The 18,797-nt window shown below is 38.9% G+C and overlaps 1 protein-coding gene and 1 pseudogene across 1 annotated transcript in view; one reads left to right on the top strand and one right to left on the bottom strand.

The window, feature by feature from the left end:
* FAM117B (family with sequence similarity 117 member B) overlaps positions 1–18,797 on the bottom strand; it is a 77,915-nt gene that overhangs the window by 53,466 nt on the left and 5,652 nt on the right. The window lies entirely within an intron of this gene.
* LOC130021219 (uncharacterized) lies at positions 10,231–10,325 on the top strand (annotated as a pseudogene).

Here is an 18,797-nt window from a genome sequence, read left to right as displayed (position 1 = left end):
ATTTTGCCACTTTTGTGTTTTTTCAAGCATTTAACTTACTGTGCCTATTGCAATAAGTATTTGATGATGTGTCACACCAAAATTACATAATACTGTGACAAGGTTTTGAAAACATAGATCTCAAAATTAAATAGACCAAGTTGAAATACCATACTGAGTAGCTCTAAAATCCTAAATTGCTTAATTCTATGGACCAGAGTAGTCTCATTTATGAAACTGAAATAAAATTTAGCCTAATTTGGAAAAATGCACTCAATGTAAGAGGCATGAATAAATATAACTACTTTTTCTCTTTGTGAAAAATTAAAATTCAAAATCCAGTACTGTATACTGCATGTTAATCTTCTGAATAAATTCTTACATCATAAAGAGCATTATTAATCTCTTAAAAGATAAAAAACAACTATTTCTAAATTGTACTTCTAACTTCTAGTTTGGAGTCTACATAAACTAAATTTTATGCATGTAGGGCAATAAGCTAGACATGTCTCAATACAAAATTTAGGACCTATTTGTTCTAACTGAGCATATATAAACTGATTTCATAGTGATTTTACTTCTAACATTACTACCCTACTAATATCTTCCCTTTTACTACTCTATTACTGCTAAGGCTCAACCAGACCAGATGTCCGTTTATAACCACTATTTGCTTACCATCCTCTATACCAGGTGTTCACTGTATATCCATTATTTGCTTACCATCCACTATGCAAAGGCCTCAACAGATTAAAACCTTGCAGAAATAAACAGAGTCAGTATATCTCTTCAACTAGATAATCCAACTTTATGTTCTTTAGTTTATTTTAGACTCCTATACTATCTAGTGGGGCCTAAGAGATAAGGTTCACCTTGAGATTGGTCTAAAATTCAATCTAAGAAATATTCAAAGGTATCTCAACCTAGTAGTTCTCTGAATATAACAACTGGATTTAGGAATAGAATATCCCTTCTATAAACCAAGGGGGAAAAAAAATCACACAAAACAAATTCTGGATAGTCTTAAAAGAAAATTTTACTGGGCTGGAGAGAGTTCAGCAGGTAAGGTACTTGCCATGCACATGGCCAATCTGTGTCTGACACCCAGAACCACATAAATACCCTGAGCACAGAGTCAAAAATAAGCCCTGAGCATAGCTGGGCAGGACGCCCCAAAATAAAAAGCAAAAAAAAGTTTTACTGATAGCCAAAAAAGAACACTGGAGCGAAAACAAGTTGTAACAGCATATTACTTTACTTTCAATCTTACTCATTTACATTTGACTCCATTTCAAGTAAATGCTATAACACAACAGATTCTTAATTAGCTTATTATAGAAATAAAACATTTCATTTTAATTACACATTTTAAAAAATAGAACAAAACACTGTTGAAAATAAAAGTTATTAGTCTTATATTCCTCTACCCTATCAAAGGAAACATGATTAGCAGCTAATAATTTTTCAAATACAAATATACTTATGTATAAACTCAGGTAAAGATTACTTAAAAGACAAATGTGGTAGTCTGATTTTGTCTTACTGACTCATTTTTTGTCCTTCCCTTCCTCAACTAAAGCTGTATGAATGATATTATGTATTTTCTGAGAAAGCAATACAAAAATGTCCAATTCCCTCCACCAATGTTGCCAGTTTCTCTCTCTCTCTCTCCCTCTCCACCCCCCACCCTCCTGTCCATTACCCCAGACTCTATTTTTGACAGGCACTCCTTTTAGGCACTGAGGTTTACAATGCTGATACTGACAGGCTTCATGCATAACATTTAAAATGTATGCATACCATATGAAGTAAGTTATTAGTCCTATATTCCCTCACCCTACCAATGGAAACATGATTCGCAGCTAACACTGTCTGACAATTTTGTTGACACTTTCCAGCTCCAGAGTGGCCACTGCCCTGCATGGTTCATAGTATTCCTATTTCCTGATTCGTCCTATACACTTACAACGCCCCCCCCCCCCCCGCCCGGCCCCCGGTAAGCTTCCTTTTGAAGACCAGTTCTCAAGTTTTTAGCTTCTGTTAACTCTGGGCATTTGGCTAAACCTTTTTTTTTTAATCTCTTTCAATTATTTTTAATTGCAAATTTTACAATAATCTGCTTTTCAGTATATCAAACTTTACTGATTAGAGCCTCTCCTATTGGTTTTCATTTGTACAGAGTCCAGAATGTTAGGGCACATGGTTTGCTTGTGGATGACTTCAGTGTGATCTCCAGAATCACATGGTCACCTGAGCACTGCTGCATGTGGCCCTGGAGACCTCTTAATAACCTTCGGGGTGGCCACACCACAAGGTAATCTGTAGTACTTCATATCATACTAAGTGATATGAGTCAGAAAAAGAGGAACAGACATAGAATAGAATGCCTCCACTCATTTTTGGAATATAAAATATCATGAGTCTAAGACCCAAGGACAGTAGAGACTACGGTTAAGAAGATTGTTCTATGGTCGGAAGCCTGCCTTGTAAACTGGAGGAGAAGGCAGCTGGGATAGAGAAGGGATCACTAAGTTAGTGATGGTTGGAAGGATCACCTGGGATGGGAGATGTGTGCTGAAAGTAGATAAAGGACCAAACATGATGGCCTCTCATTATCTGTATTACAAACCCTAATACCCACAAGTAGAGAGAGAGTAAGAGGTAAACTGTCTTCCTTAGAGGCAGGGGGAGGCGTGGGGCAGGGCAGGGGAGGTAAGGGAGGGAGGGAAGGATGCTGGGGACAGTGGTGGTGGAAAATGTACACTGGTGGAGGGATGGGTGTTTAATCATTATATAACTGAAACTCAAACATGAAAGTTTTGTAACTGTAGTTCACAGTGATTCAGTTTTAAAAAAAAAATCTGTAGCACTCTAGGGCCTAAAAGGCACACACCGCATCCTAGGTACCAAAAACTGAATCACAGGCTCAGCTAGACAAGTCTAAGAAGGGTCTCAGGTCACCTGGTTGCCTGAATCTTCCTGCCCCCATGTTTTCTTTCGTAGGGCTGGGGAAACAGCTCATCTGTCAGGGCACAATGTAGGATACGCAGGGTCCCAAGTCTGATCACCAGCACTGCATGGAAACCAAGTATCTCTGGGGTGGCCTAAGCATTAGTAGACAGCAAAATCACATGGTTCAAGAAGCACCACATCATCAGGCCCTAGAGTAGCCTGGTTAACTACGCAACCTGGTTGGCCAAAGAATTGCTGGAAATGACCCAGTGGTCCTAAAAAATTACCTGGGTAGCACCCTTCCCCCAAAGGAAAATTATCCAGTCCAGAGAAATAGTACAGAAGAGAACCTAAGTTTAAATCCCTGCACCTGATATGGTTCTCTGAGCACCACCAGGCCTAATGCCTGAGTGCAGAGTCAGAAGCCATGAGCTCTGTGCGTACTATCCCCCACTAAAAAAAAAAAAAATTCCTTTGTAACTATTATTACTATTGCACGTAATTACATTATATCCAACAAAATGTCAATACACATAATTAGATGTATGATCTTTCAGGGCTTTCAATGTATATAGATATGTTATATAAGCATCATAACATAAAGGGGGTAGCTAAAGATACGTAACTCTAATTTTTAAATTTACATAAAGTATATGAAAAGTTAGATATAATAATACTTCAATCCTCACAAGAACAACAAAAATGTGTGCAGATGGGAGCTGGAGAGATAGCACAGTGGGTAAGGCATTTGCCTTGCACGTGGCCATCCTGGGTTCAATTTCGATTCCCAGTGTCCCGTATGGTCCCCGAGCACCACTAGGAATAATTCCTGAGTGCAGAGCCAGGAGTAATCCCTGTGCATTGCCGGGTGTGATCAAAAAAGAAAAAAAAAAGTGCAGATCAGAACAAAAGGTCAACATGTAAGTTAAAAATATATGTCTGGGCTAGAGAGGTAGTGGAACACTTGGGCACTTTGGTAGTGGTGAGTGGTTAAACATAAATGTCAACACTATTGTAAAAGCATGATTTTAACTGTTAATGATTTCAAATTTCTAAATATTTCCTTTTACATGGTTGACCCAGGTTTGATTCCCAGCATCCCATATGGTCCCTAATCACCACAGGAGTGATTCCTGAGCAAAGAGCTGAATGGTAGGTATCTTCAGGGCCTTGGTAAAGGAAAGTGAGCACTCTGGTGGTGGGTGTCATGTTGAAATAATGTAATGCAAGAAAGCATCAACAGTATTGTAAACCCCTGAGCATTTCCAGGTGTGCTCCCCTCCAAAAAAAAGTACTAAAAAATATACAAGTAAAAAAAAAATTCAAGTAATCCAAAAGAAAAGAATAAAAATAAAAACAGAAAGAAAAAGAGAAAACAATAAAACAGTACACTATATCCAAACAATAAGTTAAATATCAATGGCCTAAACACAGTGATTAAAATAGAGATTATATCAATCTTGGGACTCAGTAGGTAACTCAAAAAGGCTGAGCACATATCACATGGTCTCCCAGACAATTCCCCAATGATAAGTCAAGAGCAACCCACAATCTCTGCCAGCCACAAAACATGTACCCTGCAAAAAAAAAAATCAATGCCCGAAATACATGGCAATTTTAAGTTTCTTCTTATTAAAATTTCACAACCCATAGAACTGAGTTTGCAGGGGGTGAAGGGGGAGTTGAGTGGGAGGTGTCTTCAGGGCCATGGTGGAGGGAAGTGAGCACTATGGCGGAGGGAAGTGAGCACTCTGGTGGAGGGTGTCATGTTGAAATGATGCAATGCAAAAAACCATCAACAGTATTGTAAACCACAATATCTCAATAAAGATTTTAAAAACTTTCACAACCCAAATGTCCAATTACGGACGAATAAATGCATAAGCTGTGGATGACATAAGCAATGGAATACTATGCAAGCTGTAAGAAAGATGAAATCAGATCGTTTGTTGCAACTTGAATGAAACTTTAGGGTAACATGCTGCCAGAAAGATATAATAAATAATAATAATAATAATAATATAAAAAGCCAGAGAGAAGGACAAGCACTGGATGATCTTACACATCTATGGTGTATAGGGAAATAAAACAAAAGCATAAATAATATCAGTTGATACTAAATCCTGTATACTATAGTACAAACTGAGAACGTTAGATTAGGGATGACTGGAGGTGACATGGGGGCATGGCAGGGGGTGAGGGGGATCCTTGGGCACTTTGGTAGTGGTGAGTGGTTAAACATAAATGTCAACACTATTGTAAAAGCATGATTTTAACTGTTAATGATTTCAAATTTCTAAATATTTGAAACAAGATAACAGAAATTAAAGAAAATTCTATCTATTGTATTTGGAAAATTCAAAATTCTCAGTAAGTGATAAAACAGAGAAAATAGCAAGAATATAAAAGGATATAGAAAACTAACATCAATAAATTTTACCTAATTGATAATTTTATAGAACTCTTTCTCCCTAAACAGCAGTGTGCACGGGGCATACAAAACATTTAAGCTAGGTCATACCCAACCCTGGACAAGTTACTAGAAATAAAATCACAGAAACGTTTCCTGACATAAAATCAAACTACAGTTATCTCCAAAGCTCTACAATTGCAGAAGCTAAAATATTTCTGCTAAATAATCCATGAGCCAAAGAAGAAGCCTCAAAAATCTTGAAAGTGTTCTGATATTTTTTAATTTGTGCTTGTTTGGGGTCACACCTGGCATCATTTTGGAGCTATTCCAGCTCTATGGTCACTCCCACCAAGAGACTGTGAAGTGCTTAGAATCAAACCTGAGTAAACCACATGCAAAGCAAGTGCCTTAAGTCCTATACTATCTCTGCAGCCCCAGAAATTTTTTTTTAATTTTTTAAATGAATATAACATGCCACATGTTAAATTGTACTTCTAAAACAGTGTTGTAAACTAAGGATACTTCACTATATAACAAATTGACATAAAAGTAGGAATAAACAGTAAGGTAATGGCAAAAATATAAAGCTATTCACTAACAAAGACCTATGAAAATAATAAGCCTATAGCTAAATTAAGAAAAAAAAAAGGAGGGGGCTGTGCAGAGTAGTACAGAAGGTAGGGAGCTTATCTTGCCCATAGCTGACCCAGGCTTGATCCAGCATCTCACCTGGCCCCCTGAGCACCTCCAGGAGTGATCCCTGAGTGCATAGCCAGGTGTAACTTACCCCTGCACACTGCTGGGTTTGGCCCAAACCCCAAAAGGAAAAAGGAAAAAAGACAGAAATTTCCAGTACCAGAAAAAAAGACCCCAAATACACTTCATCAAAAATGAATGTAAAAAACCTAGAATCTATTAATATATGTAATAGTACTTGTAAGTAAAAAGGATTAATTAACACATGCACTGTGTGAATAGATCGCAAGTACATTATGCTATTTGGATATATTCAAAAGTCTAGGTACTGTATAATTCAATTTTATGACTTTTTTATACTAAAAAAATAAAATTATAGCAGCAAAACATAAATAAGTGATTGCTATGGCCTAGGTAAAGAGAGGAAAATGACTTTCAAAGACATCAGAAATCTCAAAGAGCCAACACTGAATCATCCCAAGTAAACTGGTCTCCAGCCTAAGAACTATTGAGTCTTCTCAGAACGGAGGTGGGAGAAGGCCCAGCAGCCTCCCCCCACCCAACATCCTCGAGCAAACAAATGGCCCAGCCTCACAACTAATCTCAAAGAGAAACCAAGCTGCTGAATCATCCCAAGTCCACAGCTCCTGGTGCATGCTACCATATAGGACTGACAGTTCAGTGGGAACACTGCAAATTTCATGGAAAAGGTACACAGAAATCCACTAACCTCAAAGAGTGAAAACCGTAATACAGAAGGTCCACCTAGCACCAAATAGCTAAGTAAATGACTTTAAGAACACCATTGTTAGATAATGGTTAGATAATAATTTTCACAAATTATCTTTTACTGAGGGCTGGAGCGATAGCACAGCGGGTAGGGCGTTCGCCTTACAAGCGGCCAACATGGCCGACCCGAGTTCGATTCCTCCGCCCCTCTTGGAGAGCCCGGCAAGCTACCGAGAGTATTCGATATGCCAGACACAGTAACAACAAAGTCTCCAATGGAGACGTTACTGGGCCCGTTCGAGCAATCTTTTACTGAATTATTTTTTATAATTCCATTTGCCATTTTGTTGTACCAAGCAATAAAAAGTAAATTACTGTGTGCCCTTTATGGGGGCAGGTTTTGGGGGGTCAGTGGGAAACTGGGGCAACTGATGGAGGAAAGGTGACACTAGTGGTAAGATTGGTGTTGGAACACTGAATGCCTGAAACTATTATATTATGAACAACTTCATAAATCTGAGTTTTAAAATAGAATTTTAAACATTAAAAAAAATAAAGACATCTGAAAATTTAACTAGGCCATCTTACAGGCAGAGAAAACAGCCCAGAGCCATATCTCCAAAAGAATACGATAGGGCTGAAATCTCCCCGGGTAAGACTAGTCTGGGCTAAGAACTCTGGAGCCCTCTTGGAATGGGGCAGGAATGCATTTCTGCCAGAAGGCACAGCAATCAGCAGGTACACCCAACAGCTTCTGACATAGAAAAGGTCCAGCTTCCACAACTGCACTTCATCAAATTGCCAAGCCACCAAATTGTTCCAGATCTACAAATCTTGTACAGCATGACCATTGGAAATTTCATAGTAATTTTCATAGTCAGCCCAGCAGGATCACAGCAAATCTGATTAGAAGGCTGGATAGGAGACCACCAAGCTCAAGGAGCCTAAATAATAACACAGAAGCTCTACTAGCACTAACCAGCACAGCCGATCCTCAAACAATGACCAATGTGAAATATAAGAATTATCACAAATTGACTACTATTGATTATAAGATTTAATAATTCTCTTTGCCTTTGGGTAGTTACAAACAATATCTTGTGCTTGCAAGGGAGCAGGCTGGAGTGATGAGTGGGAAATTAAGGATATTGGTGGAGGTATGGTCACACTGACAAGGGGACTAATGGTGGAACATGTAAGGTCTGAAACAACTGTATTACAAACAACTTGGTAAATCATGGTGTTATAGTAAGATTTTAAAAAAATTTTTTTTCAAAAGAAATACAGGGGCAGAGCAATAGTTCAGAGGGCATGTTTGCCTTGCACACAGCCAACCCTGGTTTGATCCCTAGCATCCCATATGGGTCCCTGAATACTACCAGGAGTAATTCCTGAATGCAGAGCCAGGAGTAATCCCTGAGCATCACTAGGCATAGTCCAAAATAAAAATAAATTAGAAAAACAAAAAGTACATAAGGGTTACTTGATTGAATAATAGTGTTGAAGAAGGCAACCATTTGTAAGGAAATAGGTCAGTTTTTCATTTTCCCTGTAAAAAAATCACTTCGGGGATCTTTAGAAGATATAAATTCCCAATTAAAAGCCACTGATTAGGGTAGAAAGTAATGCATGCCCTAAATTAATAATAATGGTAATAATCAGTCAATGTTCAAGGTTGTAGCTAATAAATTACAATATATTTTTAAAAAAAAAAATAAAATTTAACCTGTGATATTCCACATCTTGATTGTGGTTGTGATTATACAATTTTCTTATTTATCAAAACTCATAAAAACATTTCATCACATGCAGTGATCGCAGTAAACCTAATAGTTCACATACCTGCCCAGATAATGCAAATTCTTAAAATAAATAAATAAATAAATAAACCTGTTAAGAATTAAGGTCATAAAGATAGCTCAAAGGGCCGAAGCACATGTTTCGCATGCTTGAACCTTATGTTCACTCCCTAGTACTTCATGGTCGGGTGACCACTACTAGGAACCATTCACCAGTACTAAGATAATTAGTAAACCCTGAGCACTCTGTAGCCAATACAAAATTCAAGGCCAAAAAGGTAGTACCAGGGTAAGACACTTGCCTTTCAAGCAGTCAACCCCAGCTCAATCCCTGGCACTGCATTTTGTCCCCTAATCAACATGGGCAGTGATCCCTGAGCACAAATTCAGGAGTAAGCCTTGAGTATAGCAAGGTGTGACCCTAAAACTTACCAAAAACAAACAAAAACAACAAAATCTCAGTAAATAAATGGCCAGTCAACAGATACAGAGTTAGCAGTTAACATAAACAATAAACAGCACTTTAAAAGAATATTTAACACATTAATAAAAATTCTTATTCTAATTATTTCATTTAATAGAATAAAAGTATATAATGTGATTGCATTTATTATCTTAAATGCCCATACTACTACCTCAAGAAATATGTAAGAGAACACAAATAAAAAATTATAACATTTTGGAGCCAGAGAAAGAGTACAGTGTGTAGATTGCCTTGCACATGGCCAATCTGGGTTCAATCCCTGGTGCCCCATATGGTCCCCTGAGTACATCATGAGTGATCCCTGAGCACAGAGCCAGGAGTAAGCCTGGAGAACTACCAGGTGTGGTTCAAAAAACAAACAAAAATATATAACACTTTTTTGTACTCATTCAATTTGCAAAACTAAGAAAAAGGTAAGTCTAATTCTAACAAGGCTTCAGGATAGACTCCTTTCTGTGAAGAAAACTGGTTCAATCATTTCCTTTTCCAAAGCTGAAGCTATTAAACATCAATTCATTTAAAATTTAACTAAAGAATCCTAATCCTCAAGGGACTGGAGCGATAGCACAGCGGTAGGGCGTTTGCCTTACAAGCGGCCAACATGGCCGATCCAAGTTCGATTCCTCCGCCCCTCTCAGAGAGCCTGGCAAGCTATCGAGAGTATCTCGCCCGCACGGCAGAGCCTGGCAAGCTCCCCGTGACATATTCGACATGCCAAACAGAGTAACAAGAAGTCTCATGATGGAGACGTTACTGGGCCCGCTCGTGCAAATCGATGAACAACGGGAGGACTGTGACTGTGAATCCTCAAGATTTCTTTTCTAAGGAGGATACAGGTAAACATACCCTCATACTAGCCCCTAAACACATTTACAATGATTTTTAAAAATGATTTATATGTATATTGCAAATGATTATCACAAGAACATAACATCCAGCACATCACACAGAACTTTTTTCTTGTGATGAGAAACTTTTCTACTGCTGATTGGGCCAGAGTAATCAAGCTTTGCATGAAGGAGACCCCAGTTCAATTCCTAGCATGACTTGATCCCCCAGGACCCTGGGAGCAACTCCCAAGCACTAAGCCGGGAGAAGCTCCTGAGCATGACTAGGAGTACCTGCCCCCCCCCAAAAAAAAATAAAATAAAATAAAGTAAAATAAAAATCAAGTAAAGATCCTTTTCTGGTTCATAAGCACAATAGTCGGTTGATCATACATTTGTGGGACCATGTGTCGCCCTTACACACTTAGTACATTACTCATCTCACATGAGAGAAAATAATAAAACAAAATCAAGTTAATTATATTCACCATGCTATAGAGTACATCTCCAGAAATTATTTCCCCTTCCACCCCACCTTCCCTTTGTTGTTACTGAAGTAATTGAAGTCCATACACTTGGCTTCAGTGCTCTCACCCTTGGTTGCCAGTGCTAACACAATTCAGTTTGGTACTCAAATAAATTTGATCTCAGTGCACCAGAGATTGCACACTTTACTGTGAACAGCAGTGCCACCAGGATCACACCTGCCCTGTGGGATGGTGAAAAGGATTTTCAAGCTTACAAGGTAGGTATAAGATATTCTATTGAGCTAATAACCAACCAGAACTAACTTTGTAACTGAAAGTTTGTGTCTTTACAAAAATAGACTGGCTGAAGAGGGAAGTACTGTGGCCATACCCAGTGGTACCCAGGGCTTACTCCTGGCTCTATACTCAGGTATCATTCCTGGTGGGACTTAGGGGACCACAAAGGGTTCTGGGGATTGAACCTGAGTCAGCCGCATACAAGGCAAACTATCTCTTCAGCCTTCCAAAAGATATTTTCACTAGAAACTTATAATGAAGAAGAAAAAACAGAAACAAGGTGCTGGAACAACAGCACAGCAAGTAGGGCATCGCCTTGCATGCGGCCAACCTGGCTCGATTCCCGGCATCCTGTATGGTTCCCCAAGCACTGCCACGAGTAATTCCTGAGTGCATGAGCCAGGAGTAATCTCTGTGTGTTGCTGGGAGTGACTCAAAAAGGAAAAAAAGAAAAAAATAGAAAAATACTCACTGAAAAGGAGATCAAGCCAAAGTTAATAAATTTGGTAACAGACAACCTTATGTCATACTTACATATGGAAGTCTTAATTATCTCAGACTACTTTCTTATTTCCTTTTTGAGAGTTCAGACTTGAAAAAATTAAATCACATTTCAAATATTTAATAAGACTCTTACATAGGCAAAAGTTTTTACCAAGAGAAAAGTTGTTCAATTACCTCTTACAATAAATACTTAGCTTTAAGTGAAATTGTCAGTTAGAAGCATACTATTCATCAAGAAAAATATCAAACTATTTAGATGGATCAGAATAATCTCATCGAATATTTTTAGAAATACTCAACTTTCAGTACTAATTTCCAAAAGAGGACTTCCACAAAAATAATTGTATAAAGTATATTAATATATAGCTTCCCATTTAAAAAAAAAGTTGAAGGCTCAGACTCCATCCTCTATCTTTCACTTGTCCCTTATTGGAGACTCCTATTCCATTACTTCCCTTTTTCATCTACTTCCCTCCCCCTCATTTTCTTTCCTTCTCTATCTATACTCTGGGGTCAAGGGTGATCTTAGCATTCCCCTTTCACTACATTTCCTCAAATATAAAGCCCCTTAGAAAATGTCAGGGCCAGAGCAATAGTACAGCAGGTAGGGTGTTTGTCTTGCACATGGCCAAACCAGGTTCAATCCCCAGCATCCCTTGAGGTCGCTTGAGCACCACAGGAGTAATTCCTGAGTGCAGAGTCAGGACTAACTCCTGAGTATCACCAGGTGTGACCCAATCTCCCCCCACCCAAAAAAAGAATTAAAAAATGCATGAAAAGGACAACAGTTGATTTTAAGAAAGGTAAATAAAAGTTTAACTATGTTTTTTCCCAAAAAAAAGAGTTAATAGTGAAAACTTGGGCTGGAGAGATAGTACAATGGTGCTTGCTTTCCCTGTGGCCAAACCAGGTTCAATTCCTAGCATCCCATGTAGTTCTCACAGGACTATTTCCTGACTGCAGAGTCAGGAGTGACCTCTAAGCATTTCCAGGTGTGGCCCAAAAACTTAAAAAAAAAAAAGTTAATAGTGAAAACTATCCAAAACTATGCAAAATAAGCTCATAATAAGTTGGCCAAATAAATCCGAAAAGAAATCAGTCTGCAGAGTATTATCTAAATTATTCTGAATCTCAACTTACTGATCAAAAATGTAGGGGGTGATTTTACCTGAAAAATATTCCAATATAAAGTAAAATTCCTCCAGTGCAAAAAGATAGCAGAAAACTGTACTAGAGTAACAAAAGTAGGCTCTGGACTATACACTACCAGATATATCCTCGAGCATATTTTAAAACTCTTGGCAGGGGAAACTGATCTGTAAAGCACAAACTATACTAGTTTCCCTGCATCATCATTAAAAACTTTTAAGATCTACCCATCTAACATTCTAACTCAAACAAAATATCTAATCTTTTTGTGTCTTAACAGGAAACTGCAAAAAAAATTAACGTAAGACAAAGATCAATATGCACATACACATATACAAAACAAGCTATAAGGCTGTGCACAAGGCAAAAGAATACTTTAAAGGAAAAATGTATACCCTTTATAAATGTTTTTAGGAAATATTTAGAAGACAAAAATAATCAGTAAGAAAAATGTTCTTGAGAAATTAAAATATGATATTAAACACTTAAAAAGCAATGGAAGGATATAAATAAGTTATATTTGCTAGGAAGGACAAAAAGATATAGAGGTGGAAAAGTGGAGACAAATTAAGAAAACTCTAAGTTTAGTTCAATAGTAGAGGTTCCAAGAAAGAAAACAAAAAATAAAAATGAAAAAATGATGAAAGAAAACTTTCCAGAAACAGTCTATCATTACATGCAAAGGAAAGAACCCGAATGGCAGACTTCTTAAGAGCAATTCTAGAAGCAAAATGATGTAGTGCTTAAATAAGTAATCTTAAGTAGAATTCCAACTTAGAATTCTAAATCCAGTTACGCTATCAAATAAATACAAGAACAAATATTCTCTCTGTGTATGTACACACACACACACACACACACACACACACACACACCATGTGTATATACCTTTCTCAGGCTATTTGGAGGTTATACATCATCAAAACATGATAACACATTAGCGTATTCAAAACAGGTGAGAGGTGAAAAAGCTCCCAGACAAAATCTAAAGCTATTCCACAAATTCTAGATCAGTCAGACAATTTAGAAGAGAGGGCAGGAGTTTTAGTTCAGTAGAAGAGCCCCTGCCACACATATGTGAGGCCGTCGGTTTGATTCCTGCACCACCAAAGGTAGTATAGAAGAGAGTAAATTCCAGAAGGGAGATCACCAAGAAAAAGAGTAAAACTAAAAAATATTTGATGAGATTCAAAAAATTTTATATTATCTGTTATCTAAAGTGTGGGGAGATATTTATAATAGGCACGTAGAAAATAAAACCCAAAACCAAATCATGTCAGGAATGTGGCTCTGTGGAAGAGTATATGCCTCCTATGTTTAAAGGCCTGAAATCAATCCCTGGTACTGCTAAAACAGCAAAAAAGTTTATTTTAATTTCAAGATATTTTTAAAAAAGTCAAAGAATATATAATTATATCATATCTGCCAATATTCTGCTGTAAACAGTACTAACATAGTTACTATAAACAATAATAATGACTTAATCACAAAGACTGTAACTGTAATGAAATAATTGGGAAGGAAAACAATTAGGAAACTAGGCTATTTTTTACATAATAAGAATTACTGTATAAATCATAAAATTGAATATATATATGTGTATCCTGAGGAAGTTCAATAAATTATTTTAAAATACATAGGTAAATACCAGAAGAAACCACCAAGAAATGAAAGTGGTTATCTGGAAGAAAAGGGGGCAAATACTTTAAGCAGCGTGCCATGCTGTTTTCACTTGGGGCGCCCCAGAGCGGGGCAGTGAGAGCGCTCTCTGCCCCAAGGGACCCAGCCCTGGCAGCTGACCTCCACTACCCAACCACCACCACACACTCCAGGCCACTTCCTGGACCACGTGGCCACGCGACACATTATAAAAGACTTCCTACCCATTTTCCATAATTACCACGCCATATTTGATGGGGTTCAGACAGTAGCAACAAAAAATAGAGAAAAATACATAAATACATGCCTCTCGGAGAGCCTTGCAAGCTACCAAGAATATCCCGCCCACATGGGCAGAGCCTGGCAAGCTATACGTGGCATATTTGATATGCCAAAACCAGTAACGACTACAGGTCTTATTCCTCTGACCCTGAAAGAGCCTCCAATCATTGGGAAAAGACAAGTAAGAGGCTGCTAAAATCTCAGGGCTGGAAGGAATAGAGACATTACTGGCACCAGCTCGAGTAAATCAACGAACAACGAGATGGCAGTGATACAAGTGATGTCATTTTTAGGTATATGTATGTACTCTTATAAAAGTAGATTTAAGGGCTAGAGCGTTATACCTCATAAGGTTGGGAGCATGCAAATCACACTTCACATATGGGCGGCTTGGGTTGATCCCCAGCACTGTACAATCTCCCTGGCACCACCAGAAACAACCCCTGAGCACAGAAATAGGAGCAGCCCTCATGCACCTCCAAGTGTGGCCCATAAAAAATAAAATAATAATTATAACAATTTTAAATAAAAAGATACATTGGTATTTGCTGAAAATCATGACTTTACCTGTGACTATGGGTGAGATTTAAGGACCATAGGTGAGATGGTCAGATGTCTTAGTCAAAACCCTGAACGAACGGTTTGAGGCACTTCGTGTTCCTGGAGGAAGCAGACACCATTGGGCTACACCAGCACATGACAGGGACGAATGGAGACGTTACCGGCACATGCTCAATCAAATCGATGTGCAAAGGGATGACAAGTGATACAAGTGAAGGTGAGATTCAGTGCCCAGAGCCAGAGGGGAGGTAAAACCCAGATGACAAAATACTGCAATGTGGCCCTATATACAGCCCCCAACTCCTCACCTCAAACCCCTCTTCTGCCTGCAGGATCTCCAAAGAACCTAAGTTTGAGCTATAGACAGAGGAATACAGGGGGTTGGCTCCCCCGCCTTCAGTAAAACTGCTGATCTGCAAATATATATGCCTGTATCTATATATATAATATCAAGACAAACAAGCTACTTTCTTTTTAAGTAATCTGGAAAATCTAGTCTGAGTTATCCATATATTAAAATACCCTTATCTCCTTCCATCCTCAGAGAAAGAAGTGTGTCCACAACTATTTCTGAGATATCCAGATTATTCCAGTGCTAGATTCCACTCCTTCTCACATCCCCCATGGTTTTTCTCCATCTATTTTCATTATTTTCCTGAACTGGTAATCATTCTAACTTCTGAATCCTTTCCTCAAATGTATAAAATATGCTTGTTTTCCCCATCCTATTCAGAAATGACCTTAGCTTAAATCTTTATCCTATTTTGTCACTTTCCTTCCTTTCAATGACATGTGTAACTTATACTACATAAGAGAAATATATGCAGGCCAGAGGGCTAATACAGAGGGAAGGGTTCTTGCCTTGCACATGGCAGACCCGGGTTCAGTCCCCTGCACCACATAAAGACCCCCAAGCCTGTGAGTAGTCCCTGAGCACAGAAGCAGAAGTAAGCGCTGAGCACTGCCAGGTGTGATTCAAAAAACAAAAATGCATGCTCTCCCCCACCACTTTAATCCTAGTATGTGACACAGTGTTCTAGTATGTTCTAGTATGCTCTTTCAGAGATTATTAACAGACCAAAATGCCAAATTCAAAAGTCTGTTCTCCAGGTTTTGCCTACCTCTTCACAAAATCTGAAAATCTTTGCCATCACCTCCTTTAAATCCCATCTTTCTTTTTTTCTTTCCTTTTTTCTTTTTAAAAAGTAAAGGCCCTCCCGTTGATCATCGATTTGCTCGAGCGGGCCCAGTAACGTCTCCATTGGAGACTTTGTTGTTACTGTGTCTGGCATATCGAATACTCTCGGTAGCTTGCCGGGCTCTCCGAGAGGGGTGGAGGAATCGAACTCGGGTCGCCTTTTTGGGTCATACCTGGTGTTGCACAGGGGTTACTCCTGGCTCTGCACTTAGGAATTACTCCTGGCGGTGCTCGGGGGACCATATGGGATGCTGGGAATTGAACTTGGGTCGGCCATGTACAAGGCAAACACCCTACCCTGTGTTATCTATATACCCTGTGCTATCGCTCCAGCCCCCAAATCCAATCTTTCTTTTCACAAATTTCTTTATATTCATTTTCAGGTGTAGGGCTCAGAGACCCCTGTGGTGCCACAAGTCAAATACCGGTGTCAACATTTATGGTATTAATGTAATTACCTCACTTTACCAATACCATAGTGCCAAAAACTCTCCCCCACTGTCCTTCTGTTACTTCCAGTCAACCTCTTCTTTTCCTCCCACCCACGCCCCCACCTGGTATTCTCAACTCCCCCCCTTTTTTTTTTTTTTGCTTTTTGGGTCACACTCAGCGATGCACAGGGGTTACTCCTGGCTCTGCACTCAGGAATTACCCCTGGCTGTGCTCAGGGGACCATATGGGATGCTGGGAATCGAACCTGGGTTGACCGTGTGTAAGGCAAACGCCCTACCCTCTGTGCTATTGCTCCAGCCCCTGCTCCCCCTTTCTTAACCCCTACACCCAACAGGTTACCAAATCAAAGTTCCCAAATTCTTTAATCCTTGCCATTCCCACTGCCACTGTACCTAACTTGAGGCTCCCAAAGCCTCCGTCGCTATTCTCCATTCTCTTCCATCTTGGATTCATATTCTACTCATCCTAAATAGCTAGAAACTCTACATTCTCACTACATAAAGACTACTACTAATAAACTTTTATTTTTGGACCTCCCAAGCAGTGCTCGGGGGGACCTGGGGCCCACTTCCAGCAACACGAGCCAAACTGGTCTGGTGGTTTAATGTGCAGGCCCAGTGATGCCTTGCTGCTTAGGGCCTAGCAAAGTTCAGGGGGGCTTCCAGAGTCATTTCCTCTGACAGACCTTCTACACTCACTGCCTACAAAAATACCAAAACATTCACTTCTCATTCTGAGCTCAGTGATGAGTGACCCAAAATTCCCCTTCTCTTCCCATTTCCTTCTCTCCCCATTTCCCACACACAAACTTTTTTGCAGGGAGAGAGTATAGTAGATAAAGTACTATACTCTCTCTCTTACACACAGCTAACCTGAATTTGATTCCTGGCACCACATACAGTCCCCTAACCCTACCAACAGTAATCCCTGAGCACAAAACCAGGAGTAAGTCCTGGGCACCACCAGGTATGGCCCAAAACAAAAACAAAAAATCACTTCTCTTTAAAGCCCAAAAGCACTCATCCCAAACTTACATAATTGACATGTCTGATTTGAGAGTCTCTTTTACATTTTTGTACTGCACATTTTCTAATAGAGTAGCTCGATGCTTTTCAAACTAAATTAAATGTAAATTCTGCTCGCCAAGATGTAGAATAGTAAGGTTCGACTAAACCTCATGTATAATTGTAAAACAGACATTACAAAAGGTTTCCCTTTTCATTACAAAAGTGTAAAGTGAGCACCAAACCTCTAAATATCAGAGAAACTGACTTCTTTACATTGTATCTCACAAAGTACTATAAAGCAGATGTCAAAATGATACAAATATGATAAGGTAACCTACCTGCTTCCTGATTAATTAGTCCTAAGAAAAAATAATTTTACTGCTATCTTCCAACTTCTCTACCTTCCCCCACAAATAACCAAATTCATAAACATATTGCACCCACAGGGGGAAATTAACAAGAACACAACTTGCTCTCCACTATCAGAAGTAATTTTTACATACTTTACTAATACCTTTTCCTCTAATGAGGAGTTTTTCAAACTGTTTTTCTGGGACTCTAAGTGACTTTTTCATATTGAGTACAGTAAAATCACTGGAAGATGTGGTAAAGGAGGTTGGCTCTAAGGGACCAGAGAGTCTGAGTAGTTATGTTCTTTTCTTTTTCTTTTTTTAATATTCCTTTCTGACACTCCAGACTGAACTAATTTCACAGACAAAGAAATAGGAACCTTCGCTTTTAACAAGGACCAAAGTGATTCTAATATAGATGAACCATAGACCACACTCTAAGAAACAGTTTTGGATGTTCGCAGGCAAAGTTCTTTCCAGTTTGAAATTTTACATAACATGAAGGTGATAATGTACTGATGATTTACATTATATTTAAAAAAAAAGCCAAACTAATATAACACACGACTTAAAAACTGTGACGAGGGCCACAGCAATAACAGAAGTTGGGTGCTTGCCTTGCACACAGCAGACCTAGGTTCAATCTCCACCATTCCATATGTACCAGAGCCCCACTCAAAGTGATCCCTGAGCACAGAACCAGTAGAAGGCCTGAATACCACCAGGTATGGACCAAAAACAAAAAAGAATTGTGATGAGTACTTTCTCAGTTTTCTCTCATTTAATTCTGCGTGAAAAGTTTAAGGGTTAACATGTTACTCATTGGACCAGAGAGATAGGAGAGTGGTTTGCCTTGTACCTTGTTACCCTGGATTTATTCCCCGGCACCATATATGATCCGCAAGCACTGCCAGGACTCATTCCTGAGCAGAGCCAGAAATAGCCCCTGAGCACCATAGGGTATGGCTCAAAAAAACAAACAAAAAATAAT

This window comes from Sorex fumeus, unplaced genomic scaffold (assembly GCF_029834395.1).
Source record: "Sorex fumeus unplaced genomic scaffold, SorFum_2.1 ptg000014l, whole genome shotgun sequence".
Lineage (NCBI taxonomy): Eukaryota > Metazoa > Chordata > Mammalia > Eulipotyphla > Soricidae > Sorex > Sorex fumeus.
The sequence above is the reverse complement of the archived record's forward strand: the minus strand, read 5'-3'. Positions and strand labels throughout refer to the sequence as shown.